Consider the following 25,071-nt stretch of genomic DNA (forward strand, 5'->3'; position numbering starts at 1 on the left):
AGATAATAAAACAGCATCTGCATATACGAATACACAATATTTTCAGACATTATATTTCAATTGGGGCATCATTTAATTACTAAATAGTATTAAATGGACACATTAAACACTTCTTTTGAATATCAAGGGGCCCCCTGCTGGTCGAACGAATGCGAGTTTGCGTGAGGGGGAACAAAATTATCTCCTGTCATGCAATGACACATTAAACATACCCCCCAACCGGACTGTGTAATTGAGCAATTCAAAGGCATTGCTGTAGCTTCGTGGAGCAGCACATGCACATCCACAGGGAGAGGGAGAGAGCGAGGGGGAGAGAGAGAGAGCGAGGGGGGGAGGGATAGAGAGAGAGAGAGAGAGAGAGAGAGAGAGAGAGAGAGAGAGATGGGGGGGTGGGAGTAAAAGTTTGCTCACGGATAAACCCCCGTGACGTCGCTGACACTTTTCACTCCGACCTATCTTCATTAACCTGAAACTGGTCCCCGTCTATTTACCGGGACACCGGCCATGGCGCGCTCCCACTTCCCTTGACGCGCCACAAGCGCTGCGTGTCGAAGCCGCCACCATTTATAGCCTCGCGCTGACAAACAATCTTATTATGAGATTTAAACTTTGCCTCGGCTAGACTGGAGGATCAACACGCGCTCCTCGCACTTGTCCAACTGATACAGTAATACCTCCACCCACCCAGCACCACATCCACCTAACCCGCCTCCGTTGGTTGTGGTTAGACGCCGGAGTCAGCGCTCGGTGAACCAGAGGCAAAGCGGGTCTGTTCGGCACAGGCTACATATAGAACAAGCGCTGAAAGGAGCTCAGCCTCGAATTAAATCACTCACGGCAAAATGGATCTTTGAGACTCTCCCCTGACGCAGGCAGCCGCCGCTCTGCGCGCCTCCAAACAGAAAACTACAAAACTGGGATTCTTTCTTCCTTTCATTTTTTCCCTCCACTATCAACAGAAAAAACAGAAAACATATGCTGTCTCTTTGAGAATGTCTTCGTGGTGACATACGCTGAGCCGCCAGCTTTGCACCGGGAGGAAGAAGCTCTCTGCTCCGCAATCGTCCAGCAGGTAAGTCGGTGTATTTACACTTTAATGTCGCAGCATAGTTTTATAAGAGACGTGAGGCTTTCTGTACTTTATAGTTGGTCGTGCGTGCGCATGAGGGGAGTGTGTGGCTGTAAATCTTTAAGGTTAAGACGAGGATTTGAACAGTGTCGTGTGTGTGTGTGTGTGTGTGTGTGTGCGCGTGCGTGTGTGTGTGCGTGTAGCAAAGTGAACGCAAACCGTACACAACAACGCACGGCTCAACTTGTGAGCAGAAGCCGGTGCATTTCGTGCTCGGTTCGGTCAGAGCTTTGCAAGATGACACGCTGATGTGTGAACGGGACTTTGTTTGGCTTCATGTATGATACAAGTTCCCCCTTTTGCTAAATTTCATCAACATATATTATATTTATATTAATGAACCTACATGCTGGTCGATTTTATGACAATATAAGATTTGCGTCCACCAGATACAGCTCCAGTTAAAGAACTTCACAAGTGTAAACCTCGACCAACTCCGCCCGCATGACATGTCGCTTCAGCACCACGGACAGCTCCACTTCACCCTCACACACGTAAACTCATATTTTTTAAAATGCGAATGAGACTTAAACACGAACAAGAAGGATTAATATTAATAAGACCCTTTTTTATAAGTTAAATAAAAAGTGTGGTCCCTGCACTGCTGGGCTTGCTATGGGCTTGAACCCAGCCCACACAGTCACAACATGACAGCCCGTTTCACAAATCTCTGTATCATAAAACCTTGCATTAAGTCATGGCACACTACATGACTCATTGCAATTTGAAGCGCAACTTTAACGTGATTAATGCACAACCTTTTATGTTGTGATTACACAGTCTTGTACTTACAGCAGGCTACAGTTGTGCAGTCTCACTCAGATTAGCTGAGGATTTTGCTGCGTATGTGCCATCTGTCTGGGGAAAGCATAGTACAAACTACACGCTAGACATCTCCATGCATTTGACTTGCACAGAGGCTTCATATGGATTGATCTCTTTTCTTTTTCGAAAAAGGGCTAATTTCTAAAGATGTTCAGCCAACCCCTTTTCACACAAATGAAGATTTCCCTGAAGGAGGAGGAGGAGGTGGTGGTAGAGGGTGGGTGGTTATGTGGGTGGGGGGTGGGGGTGTTCAGTGGTCCAAAGCACACGGGGCGGAAAAAAAGCTGAAACGATGCCAGGTTTAATATAACCTACACCTGCGGTCCCAGCCAAAGAAATGACAAGCGAAGGGAGCGTTCCTGTGGCTTATTCCTCTCAGCTGCACAGGACGTAGGTGTGCGAGTGCGGCATCACCTCTTCTGCTTAAATAATGTCTCACTGCCTCGGCGACATTCAGAGCAGGGAAGCGTTTTAAAAAGAAAATCTCAAACAATCTGTCTTACGTCGCTGAACTGCCTGCATTGTATTAACTATCAGAAGTTGCCCTTGTTCCGGTTATTTCAAACAAAAGATCAGCCCCATCTTAGTCCCCAGCTTAGTGAATCAACATCCCTCCAACTTTTGAATGTCTCGAGTTGTAAGTGTTTGAAAACGTCTTCATTTTGCTGCTGTTGCTAAAGCTGCCTCTTGCATTAGCCCTCACATCTTCCTTCTCCCTCTGTCCCCGTCTCCCTTATCTTGATTATGCAGCTGGATGATTGAGTCAGCTATTTTGTATGCAAGTTGCTTTAGCTTGGTTCTTTGTGGAGGGGGGGGGAGAGAGAGAGAGAGAGAGAGAGAGAGAGAGAGAGAGAGAGAGAGAGAGATGGCAAGAGAGGGAGAGAGAGACAGAGAGATCGTGCTGAGGATACTGAGAGAGAATTACAGCTTCTCATGATGGTGTGGAGTGGAAAAGACGAGGCTGCCCTGTACGATAAATTGCTGTTTGAGAGAGACAGACATCCTATGGGGACAGCGGTTTTGGAAATGTTACTAACCCTCTCTAAATGGAAATGGCAGCACAAATTATAGTGTACCCCAGCTCCACACTGCAAATGATTTAAACTCAAGCACCCAAAATGCTCTCTTACCAAGTTTGTCTGATATAAGCCTATCGTTTGAATCGATAAGGATTGCAGAGCTGACTCATTTTATATTGTGTGTGGGTATACATATTTATGTAGTGTTATGGAGATGATTGTATAAAGCATGGATTCCTGTTTTAAGCACCAAAAAATCCTTAAATTTAAATAGCGGCAAACCTTTAACACTGAATCCAGTCACGGACTTAAACCGTTGCTCCCTTCCACACCTCAGTTTTTTTGTTGCTATACTGACATCAGATGAAATCATCTTCATGCCTTTATCCTGTGTGTAAGGGCAACGTGCTTGTTTCTTGTGGTAACAGTTACATTTATATAGATGTTGTTTGCTGCATCAGTGAAAAATGAGAGAAAACTCTAAAAGAGCATGTTTATTTTTTGCAAACTTACCGAGGCTTGGCCAGGGGCACTTTGGGGCGGTGACGCTCTGGTTGTATGGTTAACAATGTGTAAAGTGTAATCAAAGGGACCAGTCAGGGTTTGTAGGCAGAGACTGTGAAACATATGGTACGACAGCACGGTGTATTTCACTTCCACGGCTCTCCACAGCCGTTGAACTCAAGCGGCGACTTCCTGCGCCATGAGTAGCGAGTGGCGTTTTACAAGAGCTGTTGCACCACCTCAGTCTCGGGCGTCTCATGTGACATCGAGCTCGGAGCTGTTTAAAATGAAAATGGGCTGTTTTACCTCAATAAGATTGTTATTATTGTGAAATTATTCATGGAGGGGGGGGAATAAAAGAGAGGAGAGAGAAAATGTGTAATTTCTTCCATCTTCTATAGTAGGTGTTTAATGTTTGGACTGATGAAGAAAAAGCCCATATGCAGCAGTTAGATTAAATGTATTTTTTACAATCTGTAGCTGTAAGTATATTAGTCTTAGTCTGTTAGTGGAGGAGTCTGTGATTTCTGGTCTGGATTCAACTTCCCTTCATGTGGGATGTGCTGGAACTATTCTATGTCATCGCATTAATAACTCACTTCACGGTTTACTCTCTTCACCGTCCCATAACTGTATCAGAGTTTAATGAAGACACTGTCACTGCTTCACATGAAATGCATAAAACAAGTGGAGGCTTTTGTTGTGAGGTGCTCACAAGAAATACCAAGTTGGAATAATTTTGGGGCGAAATTTTGCATTAAATCTATTTGAGACACTGTAAACACATGCATTAGCTCTCCCCTCGTATAGGAGGAATTAGCAGCTCTACAGGTGTTGTTGCTGTTGGATTGAGCAGCTCTATGGGTCATTACCACCCGTAACCACAGGTGTCACCATAGCAGCCATGTCTGAAATCTTAAGGATGAGGATAACTTCTATTTAAACTTACCTCTTAAGGATAGCGATAACTTAATTATACACTATACTATCACAATTTAACAGATGAGAGCTTTCAGTCTTCACATAAAAAGGTTAACCTTCATTCCTTGGTTTTTTACGATGTCGTCTCTTACCGGAGCTAAACACCCTCATTAATTAACTCTGACAACATGCGGCGATGAATGCATAATAAATGCTGTAGAAACACACTTAAGGTTGAATGTTTATGTCTCAGCATTTAAAATTCAGTGGCAGGAGGACAGCACAGTAAAAGGACATCACCATCAATGCCATTTGTCAGAGTGACGCCTCAGGACAAGAGTCCTGAAAAGTAAACGTTATTGAAAGTAACTTAACATTCAGCAAAGAAAGGCAATTTGTTGAGGGTTTCCAATATCTAATACAGGCTGGAACTAGAAGATAAGGCTGGAAATACAAACAAAAAAAAACTGCAGCCGTCCTCCGACACATTTCGTTTAGCTACTGCAAAACAAAGATGCACCTTCGCTGAGATGATATCTCCTAGAATGCATGCAAGAAAAAAAAAAACATGAGCACACTGCACCTTGAATCGGCAGCTCATGAGTCGTTAGCTGCATATTGCATTCGCAGAGCTGTGGCCTGCTCCCATCTCGAGACAGAATGTATTTGAGTTGACTCAGGGGAGTTTATTTAATGAAAGTGGCCGTGATGGCCCTTTGGATTCCAGGCGCGTTCCGAGGAAAGAAAACATGGTAGGTAGGTGTAACCATTATTGCTGAGTGCTTTCATTTCTTCAATTCACATCTCATGCGCTGATTACAGTTGAGTAGAAAATGAGATGACTGCCACTTATATGGTGCATGTTCTGTTGCATATTCGATGAAAGACTGTACGCGAGAAGAAATCTGGTGACAGGCTGGAAGGAGCGACTGCACCACAGATTGTGAGGATCAACCCGCAGAAGCAGGGATTCACTGGAGGGTGTGAATCAGTCATAATTAATTTAGGAGAGCACAAAAATTAATCCACCCGAGAGTGCCAGAAACGTTTCTGTGTAGTTTCCCCAGCCACCTGCTGGCTGCCTTATGATAGACGAAAACCTTTAGTAAACAAGCATCACGAAATGGCAGAGTGAGGCGGACTGAACGTTGCTCTGTCTCTTCCTTGCCATCTTCTCGGCAAAAAGTAATTAGATGCTTGGATGCAAAACACCGTGGCAGTGTATCTGCAGGCACCTGCTCCACTTGATGAATATCGTGCACAAGGAGAGCCCATTAAAGCCGGCGATACATAGCGGTTCTGTCAAAGCTCACTTCAGAAGCCGGATTTGTTTATGTCCGGCTGCTTTCGCTCAATTCACGCATTTTGTAATGTCAAATAATGCGTATAATGATTACTGCAGTATAATGAGACCAACCTTATGGTGTGTTGGTCACCGTGTAATTATGGACGGAGAGCAGCGGATCAGGCCGGGGGACTTAAAACAATAAATTATAGCTGCAAAGAGTTTAGAGATACAGGAACATAGAGATGGTCCAAAAATGTGCAGGGCTGCTGCAGCTCTACGTGGCGAGTATGCAACATATTTCCTCTGTGCATTGTGCACTCAACAGCACAAACCAATACGCTGTACATTAACACACACCAAGCACAGCAAGGCCTCAGATAACTCCTCTACTCTTATCTATTGTTCATTAGTTTAAGGGCCATGGCACATAATTTGTACATTGGAGTAATAAATATCATAAACTATCACTAATAAATACATTTGCATCTCTAAGTAGAAATCAAGAAGAAAAACAGGATACACTGTTAAAAACTGTATTGTTATGACACTTCATAGACAGGCCTACTATCTGTCTGTATCTGTACCAATTATTGTTGCATGTGGCAAAAATATTGATTCAGATTCAACAGCCGTGGTTTTGACATATTATCAAAGTTATTTAGCTTTAGCTGACAGAATGATAAAAATCATAAATATTACAATGATAGAAAACAGATTTAGTTTTTCTATTTTGGCGTGAGGATTTTTGAATTTGTCCTGAGCACATTCTTTTTGCACAATCTGTATTGGTTACACAGAAATTACTATGATCAAAGCATATTTTGCTGTAAGTCCCTTGTCCTTTGTTTCAACATCTGCCTTTAAATGAAATTACAGCTTTGTCAAACATCATCACTCTATACAGTCACATACTCTGAGGTGCCAATTAGGAAGTGGTAGCAGTCACGAAGGCCATATTTAGTCGCCGTTAATGTCGGTCGAATATACGGGTGTAATTAGGTCTATTATTCATTTTCCTTTGGTCCAAATGATGCCAGAAAGGAATGAAAACAAAAGGGATCTGGCGACTGCGCCGGCTTTACCCTTTGCGTTTGTCTGACAACAAAAGAGATGATGAATAAATAGCTGAAAATCAGAATTAGTCTCACAGACTCTACTGTCTAGACTGCGACTGCTCTTCATTGATCATAGAAGGGATGCTGTCAAAATAAAGACACGACCGATCCTATACTGCAGCGTGTTGAGGGAAATGATGAATCATAATACACGGCCCTGTCATTTCACTTCCCAACACAAACAAGCTGCAGCTGATGGGACGGAGGCCCCGGGTTCATTCTTAAGAGCTTTGGTGCATTTTTATCTGGTGCAATCTTGACTTTGAAACAACACTGATGTCACTGAAGTCACACCTGCCGGTAAAGAAGAGTTTTCTTGAATTAAACCCAACAGGTTCGGTGTGAATGTAACGTCAGGTGATGACAATGTGCCAAAATGACGTTATTCATTCATCGGAAATAGGTGATTTTCTGAAACTGGAAATGTAATTTAGTTTACAGCTTAGTGGATGTTAAAGTGAAACTCTACCCCCTAAGTTTTGGCTGAAATGTTCCTCCCTGGAAATGAAAAAAAAATGCCTTTAGAACACAATGCTTGGAGGCGGGGCTTAACCAATGTCCCGAGCTGGTCTTCATCATCAATAGACTCCGGAGGCGAGAAGGCCTCTACTTCATACAAAATGTCTGTCGCAAAAGTATGTGCGCGAGAGCAGGAGAGGGGCAGGACAGGATATGATGTGGTAGCTTCAGGGGTTTAGTTTCAGCATGAATATTAAAACAAGTGCAGCTTTCCAGATCCCCACTCATGAGTGGTTAGTTGTGGTGGAGGGCTGCCCACCTTTGATTAGAGGGTGTTAACTTTTTCAAACATGTACATGTGTAAGTACGTAGAAAGGTCCCAATTATTTGTCTCTATGCAAGTGTTGGTCCTGCAAGGTCCAAGACAGTTTGAAACACTTGGCGGCGTTATAAAACAAAACTCAAAATAAAACGTAATAATAAGTTAAGTTGTGAGCCATGTTCAAACCATAAATGTTTATATTTTTTACATTTGATAATAAATCCAGCATTAATGTGCTTTCAATAAAAGAGTATCATATTATTTAGTTAAAAAAACACATGTAAGTGTGCTTTAATTATTTAACAATGAACAGACAGGTAATGACTACAGGGAAGTTCTCGTACTCTTCCTGTATCACGACACACAAAGAAGCAAACACGTGATAACACGTGAACACACTCTCTCTCTCTCTCTCTCTCTCTCTCTTTGAAAAGACACGACACCAATCACATTAATTGGTTCCTCTGGCAAATATAAAAACTCAACAAGCAGGTCTGCAAAGTCCAAGGCGTTAAAAAGTCCACCGAAATAAAATAAGGTACATTTAAAATTTGATTAACTGAGCCGTCAGTCAATCAAATTAAAGTCAGCCGACTTGCTATATCTCGCTCTCGACTGGTGTGATTAGTCACTTTGCAGTTTCCTTCCAATTATGCATTTCAGAGCAGCATCCTTTAAAGACGACAGATGCTCTGTGAATGAAGCCCCTCCCACGTGCTACGCTGAAGGAAACACTTTCCATCAACACAAGGAAATAAAGATTCTTTCAGGTCAAAAGGGGCATCATTATAATCAATACCAAACTCCCCGCCCTGTGAATGTTAAGTAACTTCAGTCTTTGTTTGTACACGTCGAGTACACTAATGCTCTACTGAGGATATCAACCTGTTCAATGACTTCTGTAAACATGAAGCGCTAATTAACTTGTTTTTATTTTTCGTCAGCGCTGCCAGCAGGCAACAGTGTGGGTCTTTAAACGCTTTGACCCTCAGTCTTTCCGTCCTGCACTCTTTGACGAACACTTGTCGAGTATCAGCTATTCCTCCGCCTCTTCATAGACAAAGATGTCTATTATCCCTGATGCTGTTAAATGGTAATCCTTTTCTTTCTACATTTTTCACACTTTTGTAGTTTATCCTCTCATGCACATGAATAACATTTCCCGGATTCTCGCACCGCTCCCAGATGTGTCCCATTTCAGCGTCTTTGTGTCCAAAATGAATCATTCAGCCAACACATTTTTGTGCTAATGTTAGAGAGGCCTTTTTGTCAGAGGTAAACCTTTCAGAGCGACAACAAAAAAGCTGACTCTGTGGTTTGTTTGAGGAGTCTATTGTGCCTGCTCTGAAACTGAGCAGGTAATATTACTTGGATTTAGAAAACACAACTTGACTTTTCTTCAGTAGAAGTGAACTCTGGACCCGAAGTGGGTTTACAGGATGAGTGGGCCACATATTCGAAGAATGGCTACATGGATACATTTGGTGAATACAAAAATAACTAATAAATGAACATTAAATATACAATTTTATATATTAATCTTTACTTAACCTATAGCAGTAATTGCCTGTTCTTGATCAGTCCTATACAATGTTCATAAAGATGGACGACATGATGGCCCCCCAAACGTGAAGCCAAAGTGTATCTACCTCCTCCACCTGGTGGCTGGCTGCAGTATAGGTCATTAAACCCACATCCTCCATGTTAGCAGATGGGAAAAGACCCAACCTATAAAGTCAAAACACACGTCAAAAGATGTTTTCTGTCATTTTAGTTAGTTCTTATTACACTGCTTGTCCAAATGCTAATTTTCCTGGAAGGTTTGGCTATAATTAGCTATTTGATTCTATAGAAACGGGGAAAAGCTGCATGATTGACAGCTGAGACCGAGAATCTGCATCGACAGGACCTCGCTAATGTGGCTCCATCCCAGATCAGCACTGTACAGACTCTTTCATGCTTTCGTATGGATTCGAACTAGAGATCAAGAGCAAGTGAGAGGAAAGGACAGTGTATAGCGAGCAGCCACTCAAATCCACCTCCAGTATATGAAGCAGTGAACACCTACACCGGTTGTTCTCAAACTTATATCACAACTTTTTCTGGTAACTTTCGATACCAGTTAAACAGACTATAGGAAACTGTGAAAAAAGAGAAATCTGTAATGCCAGAATTGTCTTGTCACTGTTCGACACAAACTTAAAGACCTCTGCCACTCATAGTCAACTCCTAACGTTGCCCAGTAATGTCTCTACCGATGTAGAGCTGTGTTTTGCTGTGCACTCAATTGGCCCTCACCGGCTGAACAAACATTTCTTTCAAGTTACAATCATCTGAAGTGAAAGCCACGAAGACAAGGAGCAATCAGCTGATCAGTGCAGGACTCATCTACACTTTGGTGCTGTGTGAAGGTCATCCCTTAATCTTTCCTCAAACTGCGGTTTCTACTACAATGTGGTTTAAACCGCTGGAGCGAGGTGATTGCTTCCCAATGAGACAACCCTATACAAGCCATACAGATGACATACAGCAGCGCCTTGTGGGTGATGGGCGACCCCCAGTTGACCCGGGTAACAAGGTTATTGGTCAACATCAGACTGTGACTCGTATGTGATCATAGAAACTTTTAGACCTAAACCTACAAAACGCCTTTGCAGGAGGATTCCAAGAATAAAAATCACTTAATCAAAATATCATTAGACATTTGATTTATTTTTGGTTGTGGATAAAGGACATTTCAAACACATAAAAAATGAATAGAATAATGACTTTAAATTAATATACATAAATTTCCATTGGTGTTTTGAACCACTTTACTTTTCCAGTGGTGGAATGTACATTTATTTAAGTATTGCGATTCAATACAAACTTACTTGAGTACATTTCATACTATACACCATGACATTTTGGAATACGTTACATCTGTAATATGTATTTTTTCTTATACAGTGTATATATATATTTCCATATTTTTCCATACTTTCTTTTTGCAATAGCAATATATCCATATTTCCATTGAATATATGCTAACTTAAATATGAAAGATCGTTTTAAGTAAAACACCAAGTTTATTTTTTTAAATCAGCTAAACTGAAATACACTTATTATAATGATTAATATGAGCCATAATGTGTTATGGTGTATTTTCACAGCTTGGCACTGCTATTTATACAAAACGTTTTTTTCCTATAGATGGAATCAGAGACGCATTGTGGCGTCTACATTTTAGTCCCATTCATAACGAAAAGGCTGCACGAGTGATTGCGAGGGACAATTTCCACTTCCTGCAGTAACAGCCTCTTGACTCAGTGTGTGGCTGTTGAAACAGAAGGCTCTTATCTCACAACAATCCCAGCATCTGCTTTACCGCTGAAGTTCTCTGCCTCCTGAAAGATGCTGGGGGAACAAAACCAAGTCTCTCCACTGCATATTGTTTTAACAGTTCCGTTATTTCAAGACCATTGATTCTCTAGTGAATGAGGTTTGAGCAAAGCTAAAAGCAAGTCAAGCTACGCTGAGTAAGAACATGACTGCTTTAACGACCAGCAGAGGAGGGCAGGGTGTGAATGATAAGGGTGACTGACTCATCAATAATTTCCATCATCCATATGTCCAGCCTTTGCAGCCTGCACACGACCTTGTTTGTGTTGTTGTGGGGAACAAAGGTGAGTTTTGTGAGGAAATAATTAAGTAAAAACGCCTTTTGATCGCTATTGACTCCCAGAGTGTGCAAGCTGCCAGAATACCCATAATGCATCTCTACATCTCAACTTAAAAGCCCTTAAGGGCTTCTGTCAGGATGGTGTATAGCTTTCAAGTTTTGGCCGGCCAGCAGCTTCGCTTACCTAAGCACCCGTGTCTTGTCATGATTAAAGAGTGCCTCATGTTGCAAACTGCGGCCGTGCTACGGCGCGTCACAGGCCAGAACAGAGTTTATTCATTTTTAATCAGTAATACTGGCTAAATCTACAGCCTGTCAGTGAGAAAGTGAAGACAGGACCTCGTTACCATAGAAACTGCCTCCAAACTTGGAGCAAACATACCAGCATCCAGCCTTCACACCATCAGCAGGCCACAGTGTACCATAACACATCATGTTGGAGAGCGTCGCTGCATACTTGATTTACTGTTCATCCACACCATCGCAAGGTTTTAATACGATGCAGATTATTCAAAGAGCCTGATTTCTACACAGTCATTTAACAATGTCTCTAATAAAGGCCTTGGTGCTTCACCCAATCACTTGCATAATAGACCCTGAAACAACTAACACATTACCTTAATTAAGACTCACCATGTTTGTCAGTTACACACGTTTCAATTTCTGTGACAATATACGTTTTTTTTATTTTTTACATTTTAAATGTGTCCTTTACAGAGAAGATTGATTGCAGGGAAACAAAGCGAGGCAGAATGCTGGACTTTCAAAGCAATAACTGAACTGAGCCACATCAACAACAACAAAAAAAAAAAAATCACTATGTGGCCCAGAGCTATGAAGTCAGGGCTGCCCTGTGCCAAGTTTCGAGAATGCCGCTACCAAATACAACAGATCATGATTCGGATGGGATGCAGGACCTTTCTTGGCAGCTTCCTTTCTGCTTACAGCAGCAAATCAGAAACGTATCAATATTTACCTGGATAACTGCCACGCTGAGAGAGCCGGAGTCTCTGAACAACAGCCAGATGAATAACATCTCATGAATATAACTTATTTCCCCCAACAGCAGATGAAAACCACGGGCGAACGTCTTTGGAGGACGGAACACTTTTGCAAACATACTTTTCAAAATGAGCATCATCCGGGCCGACAGCTGGCGAGAAAAGTGGCCCGTCCCCAGCTGCGGTGCATCAATCTGACGCTCCACCTGTTGTCTCCTCGCTCACGCCTTCCATTGCTCATTAAACAGCGCTGCCTTTCAGGCCGAATCAGCTCGGCTTGGTGATTGCCCACTGTGAGACCAGAGCGCAGAGAGAGAGAGAGAGAAGGGATCTGCGGTGCCAGATTTTCAGGCCTGTGAGGTGTTGTTCCTCAAATAAATAGGGAGATTATGTGTAAAGCCTGTGTGCCAATTATGCGTTCCCACTTCCTTAGTAAGACACTTGGAATTGCGTGTCATGCTGTGGCCAAAGTTGGAGTCCCCTGTGATATGGTGTATGTCCAAAGTATAAAATGAACAGGAGCTGGAGGGAAAAGATCTGGTTCTTTCAGTGGGTTCTTGTCTGTTAAAAAAAAAACAGGAAGTGTGTTGATCCTTCTGCACACCCACCGCTGAAGTGTCAAAGCCTGAGGAACAATCAATGTTTTCTTCTCATGTCAGGGCAGACTGTCCTTTTCCATGGGCAGATAATGCCTATTTCACACACAGGTATATGTATCTGTGTACTACTTCACCGTCAAGATACCATTTCATATGGTGCCTTGATAAAATGAAATATTATTTTCTGTTGCTAAGCAGTGGGTTTGTTTCAGTCGTGGTTCAAGGTACATTGACTAGTCATTTCGACTGAGCCTGCAAAACCTTTTATGCGCTGCTACATCGCTGAATATTCAAGGGGTTTTTACTTGATGCATATTCAAACATCAAGCACGGTGTTTTCTCATGAATTGTGGCTCACGGGCTCTCTGGTTTGAATTCCAAAGACAAGCCCATACACAGATCTCTACAAATACTGTCCCCATGTATTATTTGACCGCTTCAACACAGAGAGTCTGGCTTCTAAAATAAAACTAGCAAAGGCCCATTTAAATTAAAACCCAGCCTTAATGCCAAGCCAACACAAAAATGCAGATCATGAATTCAAACTCTGCGTCCACGTGCTCCTCGGAAGGTCCCGTCTCCCGAGCTGTTGAAGCTGTTGTTCCGACCTCGGTGTGTTCATGTGCTTTGAAGTCGGAATGAGGTGAAAACATGGACGTTGTTTAAGTGTTTTGTGTTTAGAGAATATAAACAACACCTCGACACGTCTTTCCAATATTTGTATAATAACGAAGAGCTAAGAAAAAGGATCAGATGTCATATAAATGCACATTGATCACAAAAAGGTCTGGTGTCAGGTGTTTGTGAGGGATGGACGTACAATTTTCACAATTTGACAAGTTGACACAAAAATTTAAATTGTGTTAATTGGTTCATGAGTGACGACGCCAACAGCACGGCAACTCGTAAATCAAATTTTAGGGTTACTTTCCGAGTTGCTGTTTCGACTTGATGTGCTGCTCACAGTAACTTTCCCAGTTGCTTGTAAATCTGTTAAGCAGCTTTTGCGTAAGTCTACTGACAAACAAACAAACAAACCAGAAGTGAAATGGACAGTGTTAAAAACATAAGCTCCTTGGCGGAGGTGATGAATTCCACAGATTATAAGAAGTAACTGAAACACTGTCTGACCTCTGACGCCCCCGACATCACTGTGAGTGTGTCCAAAAACTCAGGTGAGCCTGTCAGACTTAAAGTTACTCTTTAAAGGACAAGTCCACTTTTTAGCCTGCGGCTGAGTCAATATTAGAAGTGACCCCGGAGTCCTCTGGATTTAGACACAGCATTCCTCTCCTGTCAGTAAACCAACACCGATCAGAAGCTGAAGCAGGAAGGGCTGCAACCATACTAGTACGGTCAAACACTTTAAAATAAATAATAATGGAGCCGTTTAGATGGAGCGTAGGACGAGACCTGATGTTGGAAGTGCCAAAAAAAGGAATAAATATAAAAATTGGATGCACTCCACAACCTGTCAGGATTTAAAATCGGCCCATCCGCTTTAGACAAAATACAACCAGCTGCCAAAAACACCTGAGAGGAAGAAATGAAGCATTTTGAGGGATTCTTTAAAATAACACATAGGATTTATAATGCTGGTGTGTGTGTGTGTGTGTGTCTGTGGTTTGACTAACATGCGTGTGTGTGATTTCACTAAATGCTGGTCAGACTTTAAATTATAGTCTGTACTGCAGCATATCTATAGCCTCAGCCTATATAGCATAGAGTGTCATAGCGGAACATAATGGATCATTGGCGGTGCTCACCTTTGTATTTCCTGCTCGTTGAGTGTTTGAGGGGAATATTGTGGTTGTATCAAGAGGCTGGGACATTGTCACCATTGTGTATGCAAAGACGTGCTTGGAAAACCAATCTGTGGTCAACCATGGTTCACCAGGTACTTTATACCTCTGCATTGTATCAACGCAGTAGGGACAGAGTAGCTATATGCTTCCTCTGCCACCGGCTGACCTGCACCTCCCTACAGATGTAAATACACCTTGTGGCGTCGCAACTGCCTCAATCAATTCTATAGTTATAATAATCATCTCCTCCAGCATGTTCCATTCCAACACAATACATTTAATTTCACACACACACACACACACACACACACACACACACACACACACACACACACACAAGTATAAATGCGTTCAAAGGGGTCAACACTTGCAAAGACTTTGGTGTGAGACCAACACAGATGTTTAAACCCGGTTTGACTAAAGTGAGGCTTGAGTGGTTGACGGTGACACAGGAAAAGTGTTTATTTACAGCGAATACACCGAGAACCTGATGACGTAGGGTCGGAGGTCGGAGGTTTATATAGGGAGTTGATGAAGTGCTTCACAGAAATAACCCTGCAAATGAAGATTGGAGCAGAGTCCTCACCTCCTGGTATAATGCAGCCGGGTCTCTGCTGAGTGGCACTCAGTGTCGAGGATTTCCATCAGGGAAATTCTCGGCATAAAATGCAGCATCCTTGCACGGCACAGGTAAAAAGCATGTATTATGTAAAAGAGGAGTGTTTACTTCTTCTTTGCTTGGCTTGAATCTCCTCTCACTGATTTGATGCGGAGACAGATGCACCTTGCGAACTGAGTGTGACGAATAGCAGGACGCGTGCCCTCTCTCTCTCTGTGGTGCCCTCCTCTGTGGGAATAGAGTATAAAGCGATGGTGTCACAGCGAGGAAAAATTCCTAAAAGCAGACACACACAGTACATCACGGTGCAGTGCTGCACATGAGCTCACCTCCGGGGGAAAATGTGGAGTGTTTAAGGGGATATCAGTAAAGGAGTGTGTGCTCTGTAGCCAGCTGGGCTTCGGCTAATAGTTTTACAGCATGATGTTCGACGGGCTGAATGTACAGGGGCCGCACATATAACTCCCCGCACCATTAAAAGAGCCGAAAAAAAACAATACACTCAGGCTCCTCGAGTGCTTCATGCAGTGCTGGATGAGCTGAAAAAGCCCGAGCGGTGAATATTACTACATTATATACAGTGCGTTTTATTCAAGGACAGGCAGGGCCTCCCTCGACGGCCGGAGTGCCTATTAGCCCTGCGGGTGGTGCGCCTGCTCAGACTTCAATCCTGTCTGCCGCCGGCTCAGTCCCGATGTCAATTCCTCAGTGCTGCGCCTCCAGTCCTTCCCCCGGGGGAGGTTTTTCAAAGAGCTACATCTGTTATCTCCAAGTAATGCTACTGATAGTATGACGATGTTCAATCCTTTTAAACGATCAAGCGCCGTTTTTTTTGTTTTTTCTTTACTTTCACATCAAACTGAAGCACGAGTGTGATAATTTCTTCAATTCTAATAATATTATGTGTGAATTTGAGATGAACAACTACACGTAGTCGCTCGGGAGCTGAAAGGTCTTCCCATGAATCAATAATAAACTCAACCTTTCCACAGTAATTATGCATTTAGCAACACTATCATTCATTTCATTAGGGCGGAAAAACATATTCTTCGGAATGACCCGTCAATGCGGGACGTAATGCGAAAATTGGGTTTATTATGATTACATTAATCAGGCATGAAAGAGGTGGAAATTTCAATTAAGTTCCCTTGATAGTCTTCTCAGATATGGGCCTGATTAAAATGAAAAAAGTATAATCCATTTTCACCGGCGTGTAAATCCACATCAGAGGAAGTGGATTTGTCCACGAGGAGAAGTCGAGAGCGGATGTTGGGAATGTTGGGCCCTGCATCCTGTTATTAGAGGTTCAGGCCTGACTAACTGTATCTGTTTCTGTCTAATCTGATTTGCACAGTTAAATGCTCATATGTAGTGCTATACGTGCCAGTGTCACTTTACTTTTAATTAAATCTATTACAGGCTTTCACGTTGGATTATTTTTTAGCTTTAAGGTTTTTTTCTTTATGTGATCTGATTATAAAAAAAATTCTACAGTGTAAATGACATTGACAAGTGCCTGGGACTCGAGGACCCACAAGCACTGCACTCTGTCTTTTTTCCGGTGACACGGGAACCAATGATAACTTGCATGATTTACTAAATAATCTTGTAGCCAACAGCTTTGCAACACTTCATAATAAGACTAATATGCAAAGTGGACACATTCACGGCTTCTCGGGGTATAGATAACGCGTAATTCACAGCGCACTTATCTTTTCCACATTCATTACCACTGGGCGTGTGAAACCTGCCTGATGGAGATGAGGAGGGGGGGAATGTGTCGCGATGCATAAATCTTTCATGTGGACGCCGTTCAAAGCGACGCCACTGTAGCGCCCATCATACAAAGAGCCCAGGATGATTCGGTCGTTAAAAATTAAAACATAGCCTAAAGTACATAAAGTATGTCACTCACTGTTGGCCGCCGTATACATCAAAGCTTTTAAAGTTTTTTTTGTGTGTGTGTGTGTGGATACATCAGTGGGTAAAAGGCTGGGTTGATATCTATAGCTGCCTGATGGATGGCAGGGTAATGTGCGGGCGAACTTGGCGGCCGTCCCTGCAACTAGGACCGCAGCCAGGGTTTGAACCGAGGCGGGACCACGCATAGGAGAGAGAGAGACGTTTGAACTTTGGATGCAATTCTGTTTCACCGAAGTTGAGTTCTCTGTGAGAATTAACTCCCCGACACTAAACGGCTTTGACCTCGTGTCCCAGCGTTCGTCTGAAGTTTTCCCCCCAGAAACATTTTCAACCTCAATTCACAAGTTCTCGTTTTTGTGCAACAGTCGAATAGTAAATTACTTCAGTGAATTAAATCCTCATCGAGTCAGATTAGCTTCACCTATGAAATGTATATAAACAAAAGAGGCAAGCTGTTTTTGAGAAGGTCAACAATTTCTAAAGAAGCTTTTTCCAAACTCCTGCTGGTCCCACTGGACTAATGAGCCTGTTTGAGCTGTAAAGAAAAGATTAAAAAGATTTAGCTTCTGTTTTGTTTTGTTTTTATGCTCATTTTGTAATGTAGCATAAAAGAGGTTATGGCCCGTGGCAATGTTTTGATCATTTCACTGTTTACGTGTTTGTTTCTTAAATAATTCCGCTGTTAAATGCATTTGTAATCCGTGTGAAAGGAACAACAACAGATTAAGTATTTCTGTTTAACTATCTTGAGCTCATTACAACCCTCAGTGTCTCATAATCCGTTTCACTATCAGAGCATTAATCTGCTTAAAAGTTGCAAGCAGTAACTTCTGCATAGATTTTTTTATACTATATATTGTCATAATGTTTACTTTTTCACATCCTTGAACTTAATGGAATAAAAAACAATAATAACAATAATAAAAATAATCATATGAATAATAATAGGATTTTTTTCAGTTGCCTCCACCTTTTCAAGGACACAGCGAGTGGTGGTTGCTGCTGTGCAACATTCAATGATAGTACAGTGTGATACTTTATTGACGTCAAAAACAAACCACATTGATCTTAAACAGGCAGCACATTGATTTTGGTTTTTGTTGCTGCCTGAAACCTCTAGAAACATTAACATTTAAGCACAACAATCGAAGAGGAGATTCCAGTATTTGTGATTGTATGAACAATAACAGGTTGTAATGTGCCATAAAATGTATTTTTCATGAGTCTTTTCATTTATTTATGCTTGTAGTAAAATATAGCAAGTGCAGAGTATTTAATGCATGGGATCTCAGCTACGCTGCTCCGAGATTGTGTATTTGTGTTACTCAATTCATGGACATGAATGCTAGTGTTTGCGAAACAGACACAGAGGATTTAGTTGTATTAACATCTTATCCCACGGGTTCACATTCACAAAAAAAATCTTTGTATCTGCACAATTTTTCGAAGTCATTTTTCTTCCATTCAGGTCCTAGATTTTTGTGAACCGCAGCTGTGTTGGTTTTGGTAACTGAAGAATGAGAAAACACACACTCTTGTGGAATTACATAACAAGTCCTCTCACAAAACTGGAGAGGTGCCAATGGCAGCTTTGAGGGAGCAGCTAGACCGAGCTTCTCTTCTCTTTTTAATGTGCTCTGGATACGCAGCCATGAGCCATCGCACTTCCCCTGCTAGCCTACATACATACTTTCTCCTCCTTGTTTCTTCTTGCACTCTGGGTTTGGCCTCTATATCCTGCACTGTTCAACTTTACCCCTTAACATCAGCATGGGTTTTGAATAGGCAAGTGTGAGGGCCACTCACCTTCCTGTATTGTATTTACTGACCCGGACTGTTGAAATCCATAGAGTGAGACTTGGAGAGGAAACACAGACAGAGCTGGTGATGATGCAGTGTTGTACTGTAGCTCCAGCTGTTTAGGGCTGGATGACTGAAATCTGCAAAACAGAAGTATTATTTATCCAGTACCAATGTAAATGCAACACAATACATTTGTGCAGCTTTGCATATCAAATAATGGAATAAGTGTTGCACACATTACAATTAACCATTTTCTTGTCATTACAAAACCTGACACATAATCAACAAATGCAAATGTTTTCGTCAAAAATAAGACTTTTTCTTCTCAAAGCCATAACTCAACTAAATCTGAATACATAGACAAGACACATTTTACTTTCAGTGTGAATCTCCACAAACAAATCCACTTGGAATCATAGAAAAATTGTCGCCCCTTAAAACTCTGTAACCTGCCTGCGAATCATTTTAAGTTTTCTTCAACATTAAATAAATCCACCAATCCATCAATGTGTACACTGCTAACATGCATGGTAAATAGCTAACATACTTTTAATTATGCTAATTTGCCAAATATTACAACTTGGCGCCCACAGTGTAACTCAATGAAACCATGGTGACATTATACTTCCTGTTTATTTATTCCAAAAGCATTGGAGATCCACAAACATAAGGAAAAAAAAGTCAAATTACATTATTATCACAGTTTTTTAGTTGCAATCAGTATATCTAGAGCGACTAGTGTCTGTTCAAACAGCTTATTATGTTTTATTGTGATTCCCATCTGTGATAATTATAATACCACATGTCTTTGATATGAAAGTCAGCAAATGAAATATTTAAGCGTCTCTCGCACCTCTACTGTTGTATATTGCAGCAATGTCCATTTAGATTTAGTGTTTCTTTTGAACAAGAAACACTGAGGGTCATGTGGAAGTCGGCGAGATATGAGCAAACAACTGGTGAAGATTTACTTTCCTCTCTCGCCGAGCATCATTATCTCTCCGCCGAATCGTTCTTCACCTCCAAAATATGTGTTTATCTGGACGCGTATTAGAACTGCCAAGCACTTTGATTGCACGGGGGTGCCGCAGCCGAGGGCCACACAAATGCCCTGCCACTCCTGCGAGCTGTAAGCTATCCCATGCACTCCTCTGAATTACCTGTCAGCATCGATTACAGAGAGTGAGTGTGGATGGGATCTTGGATTTTCTCTCTCTCAGAATTAAGATAAGCTCCTGCCTGCCTGTTTGAGATGCCCCTTGTTGACCCACCTGTTGAGCGCGACGCGAGATGTGTGTTCTGCCTCGGCGGCCATATTACCCCGCAGCTGCACACACATGCACTCACGCCGAGCTGGCCGCACTCGCTGTCCTCATCTGTTCATTTCTCCCACTCTCCCCCGTCCCCTCGTCTCTCCTCACCTTTGCCTTCAGTGCTTGTTTTTCTCCCCTCTCTTCTCTAACCCCTCTCGCTAAGCTGCCTGTCTGCTCTTATTCAACCTCGTCTCTCTCGCCACACCTCGTTGACAGCGAATTCCAAAGAGAATGTCCCATTTCTGCTGTTATCCAAGCAGAGACAAAACATTCTGCTCATTTAGTTTGTGAAATTGGAAATTCAAATCAGCCGTTTCCCGATCGTTAGGGTGCACAACAGTATCCACCATGTCTCATGAAAACAATCGATGTGACACTCACAATGTAAGTCTGTCTTTTTAATATCAAAACATCCGTTCATATTAGTTGTGATGGGGTTTTAGCATCATTTGCTCAATAAATTCATAAAAATTCATTCACCTCTTCTGCATGTTTCACCAAAAAATGGCAACAAGTTGATGCATATTGATCCTTATTTTGCGAAGGTAATCAGTGCTAGAAAAACAAAAATGTTTCTCTCTGGTTGGATGCATTGTTTCCCAGGTTGAGAATTCACTCAAGGTGGTGGGTGGTTTGGTGAATATGACTGATGAACATGCAGAGACTCACGCAATTTAGAGGGAAAGAGTAGAGTGTTGTTTTCTACGGCTGCTATGGTTCCCTAAATGCCTCAAATGCAGCCCCCTGCTCATTTGCTGCAGCAGCTCTGACAGGAGCCAAAAAATGTGTTAGTAATAAGGCGGTGAGATGAAACTTCTGGAAAATATATAATTTGTGCTCCAGGATTTACAATTTGTCTCAGTTTAACACTCACACACACACACACCAGAGTTTCCTGCAGTCCGACAGATATCTCTGCTTGAAACTGCCACAGACAAGAGAGCAGTTCTACAATATCTTTCCAGGGCTTTGACCAGTTTCAAAAATTATATTGTTAAACTAATTTAACTGGGGAAAAATAACATTTTCCTTAAATCTACTCTGATCTCCAGTTTGATTCACTAATACATTCACAGCTTGATCGAGAAAGGATAGAAAAACAAATCCCATCTTTTCTTACAAACAGGATAATGTAAAGCTCCTTGTGCTGTGGTTTAGGGGAAACTATTTAGGAGTCATCCAAGTCCATTTCCCATTCATTACCAATGGAGGGGCTCCACACTGTGCATCTTATGACAGTGGAATTTAGAATTGGTTCTCTGGCTTTGAAAAGTGTTTTTTTTTTTACATCTTTATAGATTCTGATTAGACTTTCTAATACCCCAAGAAAATGATATGTGACTTTGAAGCGTTCCCCAAACCACCGCTTAAGGTTTCATCAGGGGGAGAGAAGCCGGCCTTTAAGCAGGCGCTTTCCATAATTTGCCCAGCTTCCAGCCTAATGTTAACTTGATGAGAGTTCCGTGGACGGCGGTCAGGAATCTAATGTCATTTGAGCAGAGGGCTGATTACACTCTAAATTGTGTGCAGACTTTTCAATATGTTGGGTTAAGTAGATACTGAGAAAATCATTTTTTTCGGGGGGTTTTCCAGAAGGATTTCAATTTTACAAACAGTGATAGCACTTTTCGACGCCAGAAGAAATTAGATGGGAATTTGTGACGTGCGCCTCAAAAGACAAATTTGATTTAATTGGGAATAAAAGCTGATTCTTAAATGCACGTTTTTAAAGATTAACGCTACCTGGGGGGAAAAATGTCTCATGTGATCTGGAACATTTAGTGTTTGGTGTTGTTTGCTGATTGTAATTCTTTGATTTTTATGATTGTGTTAAGGTTAAACTTGAACACTGATCTGAAGTAACCATATATCGGTTATGATGAATAATCTTAGAGAATACTAGAATACCAGTATTCTAGAAGGGAATACTAGAAGGGAGCACATACCTCTGCCAAAGCTGATTGGCCACATTGTCACCATATTGCATAAACATGTAGAGAGGTCAGACATATCCGGATTATTATCTGGATCTGCACAAAAATTCACTACTTCATAGATATTAGGCCTCTGTACATGCCTGATTTTTTTCACTAGGATCTCTGTATTTTTTCTTTGTCACAAAAATGATGAAAAACATTGGATCTTGCAATGTTAAAGGAAGTGGGAAAAACAATCTTCTCTTCTGCTCATAGCCCAACCTTCCATCATGTTTGAAGAGAATCTGTCAGTCAGACAAACAGCAATGAAAAACATAACCTACATTAGGTCAAAACAACTCATTGGTACTTGGTAAAAAATGAACCCAGCAAAAATATTTTCAGTGAATTTGGTTAAATCCCTTTCTGACTTCGGTTTGCACCCTTCAGTCAGCGGGCTGCAGGAGCCCGCTTTCAAAAGCGACAGTGAATTAGGCCCTCACATCCACATGCATGGCCTTTATCAGCTCGTCTCAAACATGGCAGAGTAATTGTGTCATCGTCAAGCCATTTTGTTATTGTACTTACAGTTCCTAATCCCCCAGGTAATCCCATCAACTTTACTGCAGCTACAACCTCCCTGCTTGAGCCTTCCCGAGCAGCTGTCATCTGTTTCTATTTAACTGGCAAACTGTCGGGACAGATACGAGTTTTATGAGCAAGGTGTGATGTGGTCAACAACTTTTTATCGGCGTTCTCGGGCGGAATAACTGCGCCCATATGAAGACGCGAAGACTCGTGAGGTGGGAGAATAACGGCCCTCTAATTGGCTTCATTCGGAGATTATCATTGTCCCCATTAGTGCCATTTGTGTACGATGATGTCGACTCAATTCTTCATCGCCTCCTCCTCCTCTCCCCTTGGAAATGAACCATTATCTTCCGTTAAATTGATTTCTGCCATACGCCCAGTTGCAAATCAAACACACACACGACCGCAGGTGAAAACGATTCTGTCCTGAACTGTTTTTCTCTCACGATGTGTCACGTTGCACACAAACCGCCACACTGGACCCCATCCAGTCCTTTGTAAGAGTATCCATGTAGGTCATGAGGAAATTCAAAACATGTGATTATTTTTTTTTATTTCATGTTTGCTCGCATCTAATCCTCCTAATCCATTATTTGTCATGCTCGGAACACGCTCCCCGTGTTTGAACTTCTGTATTATCGAACGCTACCGACAAGGACTTGAAGCTATCCTTATCAGCTGATACTCGAAAGCGCCTTGGGCACGACCCGCGCCGAGGTTGACACAATTTCTTTGGTGCCATCACCGATCTAATGTGGTCAGGCTCACTCTGAGGGCCGGCGCGTGAGCCATCTGTACAGACAGCATTTTATAGCACAGTCCCACTGTCACAGAAAACACCACAATGATCAAAAACCTAAGTCCAAACCAGCCAACATCTTATAGAGGACTTTATCCAGACGGAGATGAAAATAACCTTAGACAGGTCAACTTTATTTTAAACTGTTTTATTCACAAGCGCCTTCAAGTAAGCTTTTATAGGGTTATACCATCAATTTCATTCCATTTTATTATTCTACACAGTTCTATTTTATTTGTATAAATTTCCCCTCTCCTCTCTCTTTTACATTTTCATACAGATTCACCCTTTTGAAATAAATCTATTTCTTTACCTCTTATATTGTACTCTTAAATCTTTTATTTTGATGGAAATGTTTTTAAAAATTGCTTTCAGATTTTAATTTCTTTTCTTTTCATTTTCTCTCTTTGTTGTTTTTTAATGTCACTGCACAAGCACCTCTGTGTATGAAAGGTGCTTTATAAATAAAACTGCCTGGCCTGGCCTTGTGGTTCAAGGCTTTCACACATTGTGAATCCACTTTCTTTAGATATCAAAATTTAATCATGACCCAAATGTTTATCTTGCATAGTTTCGATGGTCAAAATCATTATTCTTATTTTTTCCATTTTTAAAAGTACTCTAATTGGACTATGCTGATCAAAACCAAGTGCTTCCGAGGTAAACTACAACATTTTGCTTGGTTTGCGTACTTGCATTCTCGTTGAGAGGTAGATACAAATACAAATTTATATTTGGTTAGCATAGCTAAGGATGAGGACTGGAAATGAGGGAAAACCGAAAAGCCTGGCCGAGGGAACAAAATCCCCCGAAAATATGAGTTCAGCAAGCTGAGCTTCAGCTAGTTACTAAGAAACCGCTCTGTGTCAAGAAATAGACTGGCACGTAAAACTAGGAAATGTTAAATTTACACCTTTTTGTGTCGATTAAACCACAGAGTTATAAAATGTTAATTTCTGAGCTTTAGATGTGCTTATAAGCAGATTTTGATAACTTCTCACAGAGCCAGGTGAACTGCCTCCTTCTGTTTCCCACCTTTTTGCTGACCCAAACAGCTGTTGGCTCTAATTAAAAATTGACCGTGCAGATATAAGAGTGGTTTCCGTTTTCTCATTTAAATTAAGAAGGAAAACTAGTATAGCATTTGATATTTTGCTTGAACAGATTCAGGTTTTTTTCTTGTTTTTTTCATTTTTTTCTTGCGATATAGGAGCAGAGAGTTAAAACAAACAGGTGATGAGCAGAGTAAACTCTCTTCGGTAAACTGAATCCTGCAAATCAATTTCGAAGATGTCATTCAGAATAACACTGAGATTCTGTGGTAAAGTCCTGTTTACCATGTCTTACAGCCTGGTGTCGAGGATTACAAAACAAATCCACAACAAAGCAGAGCTAAATCTCTGTATTGTGTCCTCGGGATCGTGAACAGCATGAGGTTTCTCTTCGCGCAGAACTTCCA

General features: G+C 41.6%; 1 protein-coding gene across 1 annotated transcript in view; it reads left to right on the plus strand.

The window, feature by feature from the left end:
- Window positions 1-461: 461 nt before the first annotated feature.
- elfn1a (extracellular leucine-rich repeat and fibronectin type III domain containing 1a) overlaps window positions 462-25,071 on the plus strand; it is a 68,959-nt gene continuing 44,349 nt past the window's right edge. The window contains exon 1 of the mRNA XM_035179753.2: window positions 462-1,072. The gene's annotated coding sequence lies outside the window, so the exon portion shown is untranslated. The remainder of the gene's footprint in view (window positions 1,073-25,071) is intronic.

This window comes from Hippoglossus stenolepis, chromosome 16 (genome assembly GCF_022539355.2).
Source record: "Hippoglossus stenolepis isolate QCI-W04-F060 chromosome 16, HSTE1.2, whole genome shotgun sequence".
Lineage (NCBI taxonomy): Eukaryota > Metazoa > Chordata > Actinopteri > Pleuronectiformes > Pleuronectidae > Hippoglossus > Hippoglossus stenolepis.